An 18,191-nucleotide genomic window follows, 5' to 3' on the forward strand; every position below is an offset into this window, starting at 1 on the left:
ATGGCAGGGATTTTGCCAACAACTGGCACCATCATTAGTCATCAGTGAAGGGGCCTGGAATAGATGGCAGAACAAATGACATTCTTCCAACTTCTGCCTTTGACATGGAGCTTTCCAATGGCAAAGACAGGGTCAACACCCCTTTATTCCCAGGGCCCTTCCTAGACATTCCAGCTCTAGTTCCAGCAGTAGGAAACATGTTCCTTGCCCTGACAGAGGGAGGAGATCCTATCTAAATAGGGGAGTGGATCAGGGAAAGCCAGCCAGAACCCCTTCTGAAGGAAGAATGGGTAATTCATTTTTGATCTTAGCCTTATGGAAGTTTAACAGTACAGTGAAGAAGATGTGCTGCATAATGTAGTGGACAAAGGGCATGAAGGGAGATTGTTATTGTTAGTGATATTTAGAGAGCGGTAACTGTTACCCGAAGGTGTCCTGGCGCTAATGGGGCGATGGGGGGATGGGGGAAGGAAAAACTTTCCAATCACTTGTTAGTGCGCAGGATTAGACTGGCACCTCACCACCACCTCCTCTGAACATTCCTTGACCTGTGAAGACTATGTCTGAAGAAGAAGGCACTGCTAAAAGATAAAAACACAAGGACTATTGACTCTTGCTGGCACCCAGGGACTGAAACTGATCTCCAAGTGACAGTTTTCCTGCTCCAAGGGCAAAAACAAAAGATGGACTCCTAACTTTAAAAATGCCCTGCAGTGGCCCTTACTCAAGCAGTTGTGGAACGTAGTTATTTTTTCCACCTTCTGAGGATTGGGAAAGGCGATGAGGTTTGCCCAGGGATGGATCTCCCAAGGAGGACAAGAAAAGCAGGTTCAACCCACTCAAAGCTTTTTGCTGTATTGAAAATGTATTCAGGTGGACCTCTCAGTAAAGGTATCTGGACCCGAAAATCCCTGCATGGCCACTGCTTCCAGCCTTGCCCAGTTATGGTGCTGAGAACCCAAAAAAATTACCAAATATGAAGATTGAACTTGAGCGAGGCGGCATATCTGGCCAGTGATGAAGTAGCTCGGATGGCTACATAACTACATAATCCTTTGTTTGACTAAAAGATTTTGGTATCAAAGCCAACAGCTTCATCAGGAGCTGAACAAAAATGGATCCAACTTCAATAGAGTCTATTTGACTAGAAGATTTTGACTTACAAAAGATAGACTAAGTTAAAAGGTAAAAACTTTGATCGAGATAAACCACTTGGTGTATCTGACATGCACTCCATTGAGATCAGCTTTAAATTACACGTAAGAACTGGTCAATCATGAACTGATATATTTCAAATGCACTTTACTTTTTCTAGGCACTATTTTGCCTTAACATTTTAAAAATTTACATTCTGGTTTCCCTTACCAGATTTTAGTTGATGCTGTGCCTTTTTCTTTATTAATTTTGATTTGAGAATTTTATTGAGTTGTTTTCTTGACTTTAAAATTATTGATCCTGCTTGAACCTAATGTTTAATTCTCTGGCTAATTGCTTGTAGCTTGCGCCATAACTGCAGGTGGTTGAGCAGATTTTTATTGAGACTTACGTTGAGATATATGGTGTTTATAAAATTATCAAGGGCCCATCATTCCCAAATTATTAATCCACTTTCTGACGGGTACTTTATGTGGACACATGAACACAAGTGATCGAAACTACGTAACACAGTAACACACACTAGTCTTCCGCTTAAGATTAGTCAAGGAAGAGCAAGGAGGGAGAAAGGTGGCATCTGCCAACTGGTATTTTCAGCTGTAAAAGATGGCAGAAAGTGACAGAAATTATATTTTGATGAAAGAAAATAAACGAGTCAGGCATTTTGCCAGTCAGTGCTCCAGACAAATGTTGGGCAAAACTCCCCCTTCAGTCCATTCCTCATTACACTTCCCTCTTCTTTTGTTTGGCAAAATAAATTAATGTCATCCAATGGTGTTTACCCAACAACTCTGGCATTTGAGTTGTTAAGTGATGTTTATTATGATTTGCATAAACCACTCACATTTGACCGCTAGTCATCATTTTTCAAGTGGGCACTACTTGCTTTTTAGATTGAAATGTTTAGTGGCATGAATATGAAAGGGTTAAGACTGTGTCTTAAAAAATTAGGAATGGGCCCTTTCACTTGCTCTTAGCCTCAGCAGAGAGGAAAGGCGATAGAATGAACACGGTGTCTGACCTCTCTTTGCACCTTGTGGACAGGGCAAGTGACACTGTTAGTAAGTGTAAGAAGCCATCTGTGCTTCAGAGGACTGTAACAACAGTACTCCTCAACAGTGGCTAATTTGTAAAAATATAAGTGTCAGTCAGAGCCCAAGGCATTCCCAGGTCCTCTCCAGCTGTACGGATGGGTTTGCGCTGCAGTTTTATTACTTTTCAAATGTGTATTGAACGCGTTTTCTCTGTTCAGCTCAAAAATAGACGATGCCGCCATGTGGTTGAATATCATAAATGAGCTGTGATGTTTAGAAATAGGTGCCAATGCCCAGCACTGGCAAACACCGGCACAAATGAAGCACTGCTTGGCAATGCTTTAAATGGGACGAGCAAAACATCTCACTATTGTTGTTACTCCTGTAATCGGAAAGAATCAGCACTGTCCTGTAATGGAACAGTAAAGGCGCGTCTCAGAAGGCATGTCATAATTCGAATGGGACAGAGCACCATGATAGTATCCCAGGCACGTGAAGGCATATTAAAGGCCCTTGGAGGGCCACGAGGCAGCATGCTGCCCCAGTACATCGAAATGTATTTTCTTCCAGTACAACACTTCACATGTCCTTCATTTTCGCTTTTGCGAATATCTCACCTGGTGCGTCACAGTTAGTTTGCAAGTAACCTAAAGTTTGGCGTAGGACACAAAAGAAGGTGCTATTGCCTTGAACCAACTGAACGTGGTGGAGCGGCACGACCAGCTTGTCGCTTGTTACCTGAATCATAATAAATAATCAGATATTTTGTCACTGGCCATTCTATGTATTTATAAAACTGCATGACAGTAAATGATGAGCAACTGCTAAGCGAAGTAAATGATATCTATTCAGAGCAAAACACGTGTCAAGAGTTATGCGTGTGTACTATGATGTATACAGAAATAAACATTAGGGGGCAGATTTACAAGCCCCGTATGCCACATTTGCGCCGCCGTTGCGTCACTTCTGTGACGCAGCGGCGGAGCAAAGCCAGCACCATGCTGCGGGGTATTTACAACGTGATGCATCTAGGAAGATGCATCACATTGTAAAGCCCTGCGCCACATGTGGGCGTTCTGGAGCGGGGGGGTGGGGGCGTTCCGACGCAGGAACGCCTCCTAAAAGTGGCTGAGTGAAATCTACAAGATTTCACTCAGTCACTTTTACGGCCGTGCTGCGTCAAAAACCTGCGCCTGCTTGAAGCGTGTGTAGCTTGAAGCAGGTGTAAGGATTGATGCAGCATGTTAGGCATGAGGCACCCCGATCCTTGCTGGAGCTGCGTCGCGCTTGCGACGCGACTCCAGTATTGCGTCACCTTTACGGCAGCAGATGCGTCACGCATCTGTCTATTCTTGCCCCATGGTGCGCTGCATTGTAAATGCGGCGCATCCATGGTGGCGCAAGAGGTGTCTGCCGTGACGCAAAATAACTGGCGCATCCCTGCTGATATGCAGGGATGCGCCAGTTATTGTAAATCTGCCCACTGATTTACAACGATGACGCAGAATTGTAACTGCAGATGCTACTTGGGGACCAACAATAATGTGGAAGCATGAAAACTACTACGACCAAAATGTAGCTGTTGACTATCAATAAAACGACTATTTATTTATTATTGAATAAGTACTGCCGGTCAAGGGCTCTCAAACGAAACTGATTGATATGTCTGTGCGTTGCTTGCCCTCTGCTTAGTCTTTCAATCAAATCATAGTTTTCGGATATTTTTTCAACTTTTGGTGGACGTTTCATGAGACATTTTAAAATAAATATCGACTTAAAACATTTCAAGAGATTATAATGTGACAAGAAAATACATAGCCATACAGGAGGTGGCAATTTAAAACTGGTTTAAAAATGATCTGCTATGGCACACGTCTTGCACATGTTTCTGTTTCATACACAGATTTTGCAAAACTATGAGGCACTGAAACCTTCCTTCAGTGAAACGCTATGCTTGGAATGCACCTTTGCTTATTTTTGTAACCAGCGACCTGCACAATTGCATTCATAAAATATGTTTCCTTCCCTGCATTTATTTTCATAATAATTACAGCATCAGTGCTTAAAGGAGGAAGTAACTTAGAGTGTTTCCTGTGTGCTAAGGATATGTCTTGATTTATGGATTTCTGCTGAAAAATTAGAAACAATGATAATAAACGTTGTGAAGGACGGCACATAGAATGAAAACTATCAATTTGCGTGGGCTTATTTTCAAGAAAATTGGCAGGAATAAGGTACACATAATAATATAAAGGGCGGGCGACAATTCACGTAAACCCCACTCTGATCCAAGTTATTATCAATGTTTATGTGAAACTCTGCACGTTTTCTTTTGAAGGTCGATTTTAGGTAAGAAAAAGAAAATGGCCTGAAATCAGTGACGTACAATGAAAGTCAAAACAATAAAATGTACCTCAAGGTGATGCAATTGTGATAAAACTAGTAACAATCAAATTCACTCATCACATTTAGGCTAATTTAAGCAGAATGGCGACATTTAAAAATTAAAATCTCAATCGTGTGTTAAAAGCAACCAATACGTATTTACTGCAAAGTGGGATGAATTAAACGTAAAACAGAGCTCAGGGCCTCTTTGAAAGTAGGATGAAATTACTGATGTAGTATTTTATGCCTGATATCACTATGTCCGGTAAATATGGACTACAATATTAGACTGATGTTATAGGATTTCGCCCATGGAGTGTTAAGGTAGCAAACTGAAAATGTTAGTACGCTGATTTACGCAGCTAAGACCTACATTTCGGGGCTATTTCCAAAGGCCTGTGTCACCAAGTTATGCCTAGCACATATGTCCCTGGAAAACACTGAAGAATTACAGTATGCATAGCGCGCGGAACTTGGACTCCCGATTCGGTCGGAAATTTCGCCCGAAATCAGAATACGGCTGTAGTCTGGTGACCTCTTAGTTAATCCAGAGATATGTGAGGTGGCTGAAGCTGGCACAACCTATAGCCACTCTGGCTTGATTGGAATCACCAAGAGCCACCTATCGCTCTATCGCACATCAACAACTTCACATTGTGTTTACCTAACGCCTTAAAACAAGCAGAATGCCTGATAAAAGATGTAATAGAATGCACAAAGCTGTGCACCAAAGGAATATTGGGAAAGATAAAAAAAAAAAAATGTTTAAAAAAGTGTTTAAGAACGCATGCCAAAAAATGTTTCATTTCAATTCCATCAAATGTGAATATTTTTTTCTCAGGTGATATCAGCAGCCCTAAGTAAAACAGGCCTGTTTTAGGCTCGCATTCCGTTCTTCACTTGTAAGCCATTCATGGCATTTACAAGCTTAGCCATCCCAGATATAACAAGCAGTGGCCAAGCAAAGAAGTCTTGCTTTAATGTGCTAACGCACGCCTACGCATACATGCACAAATGCACACTGGCACATTAAGTCCAGAACTATTGGCTTTGCCAGTGTCTGTGCTCCTTCCTGGCCTTTGCTTTGATAAGGTGGCATGACTCCCCCCTGGGATCTGGAAAGAACTGATGGAGGACAGTAGACAGTACACAGAAATGGCAAGGTACCACTACAGGAGCAGCGCTCCCCCATCTTTTGGTTAGGTCCACAGCATACAAATACTGCGCACAAATATACATGCAATAAAAACTAGTGTCGGGTAAATTAGGTTTCCAGTGCCTGGTGCTCCAGAAAGACTCAGTCAGCTCCCTCACTCATTTATTTTGTGTTTGGAATATTTTATTCATTTTCAAGGTAAAAGTTTACCGTAAAGGTACATAATGCGGGAAGAATAATAGACAATCTGTTCAATTATTAATGTACCTGTAAAAAAGTGAGTCATATATTGAAAGCAGTTAATAAAAACAAGTAGCAGCTACTTCCTGACTGAGAAGTGGTCGATGATCATAATAAAAATGCTTGGAAATGGAGTCAATAAACATTACATGTTTAGTACAGTATAATTATCAACTGGTTTCTAAAACTATTGAAAAAAGGAGGGACTATGACAAAGATCAGCCACAGATAATAGAGCTCCTTGTTTAGTAAAAGTAATCCAGAACCATCAAGTGTGAATTTATTCCAATTTGGCATAAATATTTTTATAGCTGAAGAGAACAGAAAGTCAAATAGCTTGCTATGAATGTGAGATAATTTAGAAGGTAAAGCCATGGATTTACAGTTAATCATTCCATAAGAACGATTAACAGAAAAGTTAAGTATTGTTGTGATAATATTCCAACCATATTCCCAAAACTTAAAGAGAATAGTGCAATCAAATAAATCATGCACCTTTTGGCAATGCTGACAGAGTGGAGAATATGGAAGTTTGGTTTTGAATAATTTACAAACCGTCCATAAATAGTTAAATAGGAGTAAAGTATGTGTTTGATATAAGGGAACAGGAAGGCAGATCAAGTTAGTCTTGCCTATATTATGTAGTTTATTTGTCAAATTTGGAAACTGCATGTGGAGACGCATCAAGAGCAATGGTGCATATTTCCAAAATCGACATTTTGTTATTGGGAAAAGAGTGTGGGAAACAAGTATGGAAATACATAAAGGTTCAAACTTAAAGGCATCTGCCAAATGTGAAAAACACTAATGTTGTAGGTCTCAAAATGATAAACACATCTTTATCACAAATATCACCCAAATAAAAAATCCCAGCATCTATCCAAGATTTCCAGAAATTGATATTATGATTATATTTGTTCATGGGGTTATTCCATGAAGATAGGGTATAGCAGTCATAGAGATAGGTGATTGAAATAAAGAGTCAACATCTTGTAAAATTAATTTAGTGAATTTAATAATTGTTGACAATTTTACAATCCTATTAGAGTTAGACATAGAAAATACTGTTGGTAATGGAAAGGATGAAACTAATTGCTGCTCCACTTGAAACCATTGGGGTGTTTCAGTTGGGTCAATCTTTCTGAACCATAAAGAGCCTTTTTTGAAGATAAATCTTTATGGTAAAATCTGGTGAGCCAAGCCCACCATTAGTTTATGATTCAATATAAACTAAGATATAATTCTGTCCAATTTTTTTATACAAAGTGAGTGGTAAATGGGTTTGAAGCATTGATAAAGTATGAAATATTAGAGGAGAAATAACCATTTATTTTTACCGATTTAAGATAACTCATAGAATTTCAAAATATTTTTATTTTTTTCTTATTTTCTCGTTTCATATTTTACCAAGCAGGCCATTTTCCTTATACTAATGTTTTATGATTTTCAATTTCCATTCCAACATTACAGAATGTCATCTATTTTTGTGAAATTTACAACACATATAAATAGATTATATTTATTACGAGCCAAAAGCATTTACAGAACCAAGTTATATACATAATTTCTGCCGACGTGTTTTATGACGTCCTGTTATTTTTTGAAGGTTGGAAAAAATTCAATCATTATAGGATCCATGTCACAATAACAAAGACACAAGATTGGTGTCATGAAAAACATTCCATCAAGTAGTACAAATGATATTTAATTGAGAGCAAAATAATAACAACCATACACATACTTTGTCTGAATATCTACCATAAAGTTTTTTATTGCTGTATGTATGTTACATATAAATAATTTCTATGGTTGCTCATATGAAATGAAATTAAATATTCTTACCATCTGAAAGAATGTTTTACATTTATTTTATACATAAATACATGAAATATACATACATACGAAATTTTCATAAGCACAAAGGAGTTCACTCCTAGGGCATAACAGAAGAAAACTCATTGATTTAGAAGCATTTCGGTTTATGGTAATTTCACTTACCTTATCAGGTAAGCCATATTATAATACACTCCTGTTTGGGTACCATGTGGATGTCAAGATGATTCCACAATGGACCATTGGAAGGATGAGAGATCGAACTTGAGGCAGAAGTAAACATGAGCTACATAGTATTATGTAATTGCATATTCTCCTTGTTTGCTAACCCTAAAGACTCATGTTCAGGCAGCACAGAGTTTATAGTAACTTTTAGGCACTTGTTCAATGTGCAATGTTTAAGTTTTGAGATTTGCTATATATATATATATATATATATATATATATATATATATATATATATATATATATATATATATATATATATATATATATTCACTGAAAAAACCATAGGTTTCACACATGTTATAGTTAGCTGGACATTTCACTCGTACAAAACCATTGAAATTCCCCCGTTATAGTTAGTGCAGGCAACTATAACTCACGGGACCGCAATCCTCTGCTGATGTCGTCAGATATTACATCACTGTATTTAGACACTTATTTACCCATGTCTTCTTCCATTAATCTTTAGCTATACATATATTACAAATATTTATTTTTTATAAAGACACATATGTCATCAGTGATTTAATATCTGACGTCATCAGCAGAGGATTGCGGTCGCGTGAGTTATAGTTGCCTGCACTAACTATAACGGGGGAATTTCATTGTTTTTTTACGAGTGAAATGTCCAGCTAGCTGTAACATGTGTGAAACCTATGGTTTTTTAAGTGAATTTGCAAGGTTTTTTGAATGCTAATTCGTAACTATAACGTGTGTGAAACCTATGGTTTTTCAGTGAATTTGTACGTTTTTTTAAATGCTAAGTTATGTAATTATTAAAAAAAAAAAATTCAGGTTTTTCACCGTGCGCGCACCATGCGTGCGCTGTGGGCACTCGGTGCGCTTCGTGCACCGAGCACCCACGGTTCGCAGTGCGTGCCGTGCGCGCTGGGTGCGCGCACCTCGTGATTTAAAAAAAAAAAAAAAAAAATTCTACCTTGGGGGTCCTTCTCTGACCCCCTGACTAAGGCTAGGGGGTCAGGAACTGTCCACTCTGCCCCCTTTTCACGTTCTCCACCTTTTTTTCCCTCCCCCTCATACTGAGAGAGACAAAATGGCGGCCGACACTTCCTGGTTTCGACTGATTCGAATGTTTACCGACATCTAACAACCAATCAGAATGGCGCTCGCGCACGGCAGGGTGCGCGCACAGTGCGCGCACGGTGCGCGCGTATAGATATTGATATGCTTTTAAATACTATTTTCTCAGGAAATACTGAACAGATTTACACCAGACCTGCAAAAGGCACTTCCTTGACCTTATGGCTACCTCTCTGCTAAATTTCACGTAATTCTGTTCAGCCGTTCGGGCTGTAGCTGCGACTAAAGGTCCTATGGAAAAATGCATGGGGAAAACGCGTTTTGGGACCCCCCCTTTTTCTCAGCCCCCGCTTGACAAATCACCCCGAGACTTTCAGGGTAGGAGCTGAGCGGAGCGCCCCATTAGTTTTGAAAATTTCACAAGGATTCGTCAACCGGCGCCAAAGTTATTCAAAATAGAATTTTCAGATTTCCTATGGAAACACGGTCCTAACTATAACTATCTACTGGCGACCGCCAGTAGATAATATATATATATATATATATAATGCTCAGAGATGTTCTCCAAGGATCAACTGGCTCATCTTTTGTTGTCTGCCTCAGGGACATAAAGGGCTACATTCTAAATAGAGGGAACAAGGAAAACCAGCTGCGCAGTTAAGAGTGACCACACTGGACCTCATGAAAGCCATCATTGGAGATGGACCTTTACCCTAATATCCTGCCCTGTACACCTGGGAGCCGCAGGAGAGACCAAGAGTCACTTTCTGTGCATCAAGAAATATTGAAACCTTGACATTTTCCTTTGTTCTGGATAATAGAACAAGGCACAAAAGCTTCCTGAGTAACATGCAGCCTAGCTGGATACTGATTGATGGTTTGCCCCAAATGACATTTTTTTCCACATGAGCTGGAGGCAACCATTGGACCACTGAAAAGAAGTATTCAACCCAGCAGAGCCCTCATAGGTAACAGTCTCCTGCCTGGCCCTCTTGTGGAAATCTACGGGCAAAACTAACTTTAATTGTAAGACTTGGCAGTGGGACAAGGCAACAAATTCATCCCGGAGGCAAAGCAAACTTGTTGGCTATGAAGCCCAACTTTGTCCACACTTGGAGTTTTCGAAGTCAAAACTTATGACTTCAGTGATAGCTTGATGACTGCATATGCAGCTTTTAGGGACTCTTGCCTGCTTACACAGAAAAGTAGCACGTCTCATGGTCTAATGTTTGAACTGTGTGACCCACAAAGGCTCAATGACTGCATCAATGTGGTGTTCCTGAACTTATGCCTACATCCCGGAGTACCACAATCTTTTACTTTGTTTGCCACTTTATCATTTCTTAGATACTTACTGGTCAGCTGAATGGGGTCCTCTCCCTACCCATGTGGGTGAATGGAAAAGGCAGGGAGTAAAATCTGATGCGAGTGAAGTGTTAGCTCTGATGTCAATTGTTGGCAAGAAAAGGGCCGTCTCAGTGATTGCTAGTTCCTATTACCTTGGCATGCCCAACTATGTAATTCATAAAATGCATGTAACTCAGATTCAAGCTACCCATTTAGTATTTAGTACTCCTAGTCATGCAAATATTTCAATATTCTAGTTATCACCATTAAGGCGTGATACGGCAACTATTTCAGGATTTAACAGAAAGGTCTCTTTATTAGCCTAAAAGAGCTTTATATTCATCTTTTGCCAATATTTTGCCACACCTACATTTTTCAAAACTAGAGTAAGAGATTGCAGTTTAATGGTACTTGCTTCCAAACTCGGGGACTGCTTACCAACAGCCGTATAATCTATTGTGTTTTTAAGTAAATTTAGACATGATTTAAATCCCAGAATATTTTTCCATTCATTCTATTTCTACGCTCTTCAGGTCTGCAATTTTGTAATTGAGGTGTTGATTTTTGTTGGCACCATTAAACTATTAGTAGACGAACATTGCATAACATTCTAACATAAACAAATATTGGCTTCTTCCCATAAAAAAATATAAGTGTCAGTGTCAAGTTTCATCAGTCTGGTTTTAGGCATTTGTGTGTCGTTTAAGCTATCACATTTTTCTTGATTTTTTTGACTTTCTATGGTAACTTTATTGTGTTGCTTGCTTAATGCTAATGTTATTTGGTACTTATTGAGCAATAATCAGCTACAATCATAGTTTTACAGAGGTTTTCAGTAAAACGTTTGTGACCTAATAAGATTCGTTTTGATGAAGTTGGTAGGGTCAACTCTTCCAATTTTTTAATTCAGTTTTAGGTGTTATATAGGCATCTGCCTAGGCACAACTTTAAGGTTCAAAACATCATTCTTTATTAGGAATTGTAAAATAGTTTCCTTTTTTCTAAATGATGAGTTTTCCTTTGAACAAGTCATTGCTCTGTGACTACTGCTACAAAAATGTGAACTGCCATGAACAGTGAAACACCACTTTCGTGGAAAAGCATGAATCACTTTAACAGACTGCTTGAATAATCATTCAATATTTTGGTTGAAGTGTTGCTGCTGCAGACAACACATTTCTCATGTCTGTTCATATTAACACAACCAGAACACCTATCATATAACCTCTTATTGAAAACAGCAGCACGCATCACCAGCTGTGAAGGCCCTGTTTTCATATAATGCTTTGAGGAATATCTTTGTATAAAGCGTCTGAAGACTGGTAATTAGAAAGCAGATGGTTGAAAATGTAGCAGAAGTGGGAAACCAATAATTATGAGGAGGAAAACACAGTGGGCACAAATTTAAATAATTATTTCAGGGCCAACTATGCACAGGACATATTTATATGGAGAGAACTAAGTTAAGAAGGAAAATGCTCTAAACAGATAGGGAAGTTGGATAATTATTCAGCAACATTCACAGACGGAAAGAGATAGGGAGGAAGAAGTGTTTCACTGGTGAACCTGACATAGGATTTAATTAATAAGAGCAGGACTTTCCAAAACAATGGAAACATATAAACAAAGAATGATGAAAGTTAGGTATAAAAATAGTAAGCACCTGAATACATTCACTCCTGACCAGTCATATGTGAAGAAAAGGGAAAGACAAACAGAGGGTGGAGTTTCATATTGCCACTCTCTACCAACGACGCTGGCAGAGGTCCTCTTTTCTTCTTATTTTAGGAAAACAAGTGGTCACCAATGTTTCCTGGCCAAGGAGTCACTTAAAGGTTTCACAAATGTATTTACATTCACATAGGTTTCATCCTTTGTGCCAAAATGTGAGTAAAACATATGTTAAAGGGACAGAATCAAAGAATGGCCAATGTTAAGGGAAATCCCATTTATTTAAATTAGAACGAATCACTTGCATATGAAAGGTTTGTCATTGTTGCAGGCATAGTTAGGGCAGGGCTTTGCTTCAAAGTGGTGGGTCACATCATCACCAGAGCTTTGTTGTTGAGGAGAGGGATATAAGTGGCAAGGATCATATTATAAGGCTTGGCGGGTTGATGTTCTCACAGCTTACCGTGGTGCATACAGTGGCCACCTTGAGCGACATTAATTCTCATTATATATTTTAAATGCTGGGCTTAAACATAAGTATGGTCAAATCGCTGAAGGAATATGCACTAGAAGACATCCTGAAGCTTTATGGCTCCCCCTTAGGCACTCCCTTAATGATAAGACGTATAGAGTTGTAAACTAAGGACCGAGTTATATTGCCTTTAAAGGTGGCAGAGAGGATTTTGGTCTCAGAGTACATATATCCCGTTTTCTAACAGTCCATGTGGATGCCCTGGTTCACTGGAAGGCTCCAGCTACTGGACTTCCTCCATTCCACTGTTCGGCAGTGTTGCTGAAACTAGATATAACTAAAGATTGTGGCCTTGTTGGACGGTGTCCTTCTGTGTGCATCGCTATAGAATATCGATGAAGCTTTCATGAATTTAGACCTCTTATGTGTATCCTGCAGGAGGGCATTGCCATGCTGTCCTCTGCAGCTTGTAACACCTGCAATATTACCAATGAGTTGCTGGAAGTTTGGTACATGATGAGAACAGGCTGACTCTGTTAGCCTGGCATGGGATGCATTTATCTTAACGGTTTGCAAAAGTGCGATCAAGCACAATGACTAGAATTGTTCTCTTATGCTATTTAGCTCTGTTTTTCTTTCATGCAATTTAGATCTTCGAGAATCTGCAGAAATAATTTGTGCCAAGAAGTGCCCAGATTCAAAATGGTCCAAGCCCAAAATAGAGCTTTATGTGGTGCTGCAGCTTCTTTCTAGAGCTCGCTTCCTGTAGATCCATGGGCCAAACGATGGCTCATGTCACTCAAGATGACATTTACATATTCATCTTTGCTAACGTACCTTAAAAAGAATGTATTATGTTATCCTGCCAAACCACTTATGTCCCTTGTCTTAGCCATTTGTTGATGCAAATCTTTGTATCTGTTGTCTAATCATAAACCACCCTCATATGTTAGTTTGTACGAGTGCTTTGAAAACTGTTAAATAAATAGTATCACTTTGCAAATTCCAGTCTATAATAATAATAATAATAATAATAATATACATTTATAAAGTGCTCAGCTGCCACAAATAGGTGTCAGAGCACAAGAAGGAGACAGGCGAGTCACAAGAGCTCAAGCGCTGAAAAGTCTAGCCTTCAGTTCCTTCCTTGACAGAAGTTTTCCCATGATGCACTGCAGAAAGAGGAGAAGCTCTTTCAGGCCTTAGATGTGAGGCATGTAAATGATGCCCACCCTTAGTTTTAAGGCAGAATATCAGCATCAGCATCTTCAGGGGAGAAAACTCTCCCAATCTCAGAGGTCGAGATGGATGATAAGGTAGAAGTCTCTGACAAAGATATTTGGGAGATATACTGTGGAATGCTCAAAACCCTATAACTGAGCACTTGAGAATGAAACGCTTCTTAATGGGGAGCCAATGCAAACTTTTAGGATAGACAGCAACAAATTGACTTCTGGGCACCCCTAACATTAGTCTGGCTGCAGCATTTTAGACAATTTGTATCCACTAAATAGTTACATACTCCTAGGACACCACATGCGTTAGCATAGTCCAATCTAGATGTGGTGCAGACAAGCATGACAGATTTTTGAGTATCAGAAAGAACAAACTCTGAAACTTTCTTTAAGGTTCTTGTAATGAAAAACATGTTTTCATCACAACCAACATATGTGGCCAGAAAGTGGTCATCCAATTTAACTCCCAGGTTTCTGACAAATGCCCTGGTGGTAGGTGGCGAGCAAGTTCACTTGTCCACCACATCCCAGAACTAGTAGCCGTCTTCTGACAGAACAAGATCATCTCTGTTTTAGATTAATTACATCTAAGACAATTCTTGTTCATCCAGTCAATGAGTAACAGCAATTCACTGTAAGTCAGCTGATATGGCTGTGATTTCAGTGCAAGATTAGGGTTTCTGGCTAAGTGTAGGAAATTGGTTAACTGCTTAAGTGGGGGGCGGGTGAAACCCTACTCAAGCAGCAATCACAATACTTGTCAGGGGGAAGTCACAAGCAAACCCCAAATTAACCTGTGCTTAACACTCTGATATCTTGGCACAAAAACAGTCAGGCTTAACTTGGAGGCAATGTATGAAATATTTATGCAGCACTCCAAACAGCATAAAGCGAAAACACAACACAAGAAAAATCCCGCAACAATTTAGAAAATAATGCAATTTAATGACTCATTTGAGGCCAAATCAACAAAAATCCAATCAGTAGAACCGGAGATATGCAATTTTGCAGATTTAGGTAAAAATAGTGTGTAAAAGCAGCAAGCTCCAACTGTGGTTATTGGCTGCATCGGTCCGGGACAAATTCATTTTTTCAGGCAGACAGCAATGGTGCATGGGCCAGAAACAGGGAAAAAGTTAGGCCCATTGAACAAAGACCTTGAGTTGCGAAGTGCTGCGAGGTTCCGGATCAAGGATGTGTCGCACAGCAATGACTATAGGTTACGATGCGAGGTTCTGCTTCTAGGAAGCACCATGCAGTGGTGGTTCTGAGGAGCTGCTGAGCTGTGATGCATCGTGCAGCGGGAATTCCGGGAGCTGCGAGGTCCCGCGTTGGTGCCAATGCGAGGCTGCGAGGCAATGCTTCCTGGTGCGTCGGTTCTGCTTGGACTACAGTTGGGCTGGCAGAGCACCTTTGGGCCCACTTCCAAGGGTGCAGTACCGGGGTGGCACCACTTGGGGGGCAAGACTCACAATAGACAGAGTCCACATGTTGGTTCAAGGTGAGCAGTAAAATTGGGTAAACTACCCCAGGAGTGGTCCCTCCTAGTTTACCGGGTACTCTGATGGAATCCGGATGTCCAAAAATGGTAACCCCCTATCCCCTTTGAAATAAAGTACATGAGTTTGGTGAAAGACAGAGCTGGGTAACTCAATACTCTTGCTTATTATATTTCCAAACTGGATAAGTAGGTCTAAAGTGACAAAAAGATTTTTTATTGATATTCTTTTGATAATATTGTAGAGCAATTCTCCTGGAGTGAAACAAAGAAAACAGCAACATGTGTTTCGCCCCTTTTCAGGGCGCAGGCCCGGAGCTTTTTCAAGGCTATTAATATAAGGTATATTTGTGTAATTGGCTAGGAAAAGAAGAAAACACAAGTGATCGTGTCATTAGTAAAGGGCAAGAAAGCAGGGGGGAAAAAAAGGGGGAAATTCAAAATGGAATTATGAGATCCCAAACCAAAGAGATTACAGTTGCAGTTCAGCAAAGATTTTCATTATCAGTGCATTAATAAATTGGCAATCCACCCATGTGGAGTCCCATATTACATTAGTCATTCTCTATATATCACATTACCCAATAGAAATCAAGAAGGCAACCAATAATGTTGGTTAGCAAACATCAAGATATCATATTCAGAAAAAGAGGATATGCAAACGTTGTTGAATGTGCAATATTATGGTATAACATAAACATGTGTATTTGTAAAGCGCACGATTACCCATAGGTGTCTTGGCGCTGAATAACAGATGTTTATTGTTACCCAACTCAACGGTACTCATTTTATTGACCTCAGATGGATGAAAAGCTGAGTGGACCTGCCAGGATTTGAACCTGTGACCATGAGGTCGAACACAGGCCCCTGCAGTGGCTTCTTTAGTCCACTGAGCCACCAGACCCAGCTTATCAAAAGCTCATGTCCAAAGAAAGAGCATGTGGTGACATAATATACATACAATTCTTAACATCATATTTTCCATTAGAGTTGCAGAGATCATTCATTATCAAAAGAGAAATACGGTTATTTGATAAAGATGCATCCATAAATACAAGGAAAATTAAAGATCTGTAAATACAGGTCCCAGAAAGTGTCAACGTTCCGAAAGAAATTAATAAATAACATTCTGCCATCTGCAGTAAAATGATAGCGGTTATACAAAATTGGAAAAAAAGAAAAAAAACAAATATTTGCCTCAGTTGTTACATAAATCCTGGTTCTATACTTTATATCACTATGACAAATGTGAATACATGGGAATCAGTAGTGGTTCTGTGGCATGCATTTTCATAAGCCACTAAATGCACCACAGGTTTAAATTATTTTATAGAACCTATTGAGGTAAAGTGAATTCCCTGCTTCACAGTTCATGTAAAGACTTTGAGCATAGTGCTCAGAACGTGTGTGTCGTGCCATGCTGCTGAAATCAACTGTGTTAATCATGATCTGACTCAGTCAAGTTCTGTGCCCAGATATACACCAGGATCAGATGGGGGGTAAATGCAAATAGTAACCAATCTTAACATAAGGAATTGGTGACACTGGTATGAAACAAGCCTTATGTCGGAGTATGCAATATCCTGGAGGTCAAAACATAGCTCTAAGGCTATCTGTGAGGACACATATCTACAATGGTTGTCTAGCCACATACTGGCTGGGAGCTACTCACTGTAGAAGGGGAGCTGCATGCTCACTGATCCATCTTGCCTGTGAGACCTTTAATGGTCTGCAAGGACTCTAAAGGGCTTATTTACAAGCCCCTTGTGTCACCCTTACATCAATTTTCTTATGTTAAAAATTACGCAGAAGTGGCGCAAGGAGCTTGTAAATCTGCCCCTAAGTCTTTTACAAACTGAAAAACGACTCAGTTAAATGACAGGGGTTGGCACTCCAAACTGATATGCCAGTTAGCCACTATCAATAGCATTAACTTAAAGTCATACGGAGAAGTCACTTCAGGTCACGGGGTCATCTAGAGTGAAATATTACAGTAGTCATCTATGAAAGGCCACCAGAGCCGCCTTTAATAAGTAGTAAATAACCTGTTACCTAAGATCCACAAAAAGGTCATCCACCACCTGGTAGACAGATATTTGCAGGGATTAACTCAGTATGCTTGAATATGGGAGAATACATTGACAAACACTTACAACCGCTCATGAAGGATCTTTCATCATATATCCGAGATACCAAGGACCTACTAACCAAACTACAAAATATCAAATGGGAATCAAAATTCATTCTGGTGACTATTGACATTGTCAGTCTATATACATAAATAAAATATGTTGATAGCATTGAAGCAACATGACAGGCTCTCTGTACAAGACCAGCCAACTACATGGAATCAGATCAGATGATGTTGGATATACTCACCTTTGTCTTACCAACAATATATTTAGTTTTAATAAGCAATACTATCAGCAACTCTGCGCTACTGCGATTGTCGCAAAATTTGCTCCTTCATACACCAGCACCTTCATGGGATGTGGGTAACGATTCTGGCTGTGGGTTCATAAATTCTTAGACTACACATCACATATTGATCCATGACAATGTGAAGAGACTTTTGAGTGCACCAGGTTTCAATTATATACTATACTCTGCTGATATTAGAGGGACTGAGTACTACATGATTTTTACTGGCTTCGGATGGCCCTCTTGTAATACTCCAAGGGGATATCTGGCATCAGCCTGAGAAACTGATGAACTGTACCCTTTCCTTTCTACAGACATCAGAGAGGCCACTAGTAACCATCTAAGGTACTGTACCCTGCCAGCTGTCTTTCAAAGGTAATAATCTGAGCTACCTCACCATTTCTCATTACCGCAGCAGTACTTCTATTGATAACCTGAATGAAGCACTGTACCCTTCACACTCACTTCAAAGGTACCT

The 18,191-nt window shown here is 39.7% G+C and overlaps 1 protein-coding gene across 1 annotated transcript in view; it reads left to right on the forward strand.

The window, feature by feature from the left end:
- Positions 1 to 18,191, forward strand: part of MEOX2 (mesenchyme homeobox 2) — a 186,935-nt gene that overhangs the window by 29,424 nt on the left and 139,320 nt on the right. The gene's annotated exons all lie outside the window — the stretch shown is intronic.

This window comes from Triturus cristatus, chromosome 10 (genome assembly GCF_964204655.1).
Source record: "Triturus cristatus chromosome 10, aTriCri1.1, whole genome shotgun sequence".
Lineage (NCBI taxonomy): Eukaryota > Metazoa > Chordata > Amphibia > Caudata > Salamandridae > Triturus > Triturus cristatus.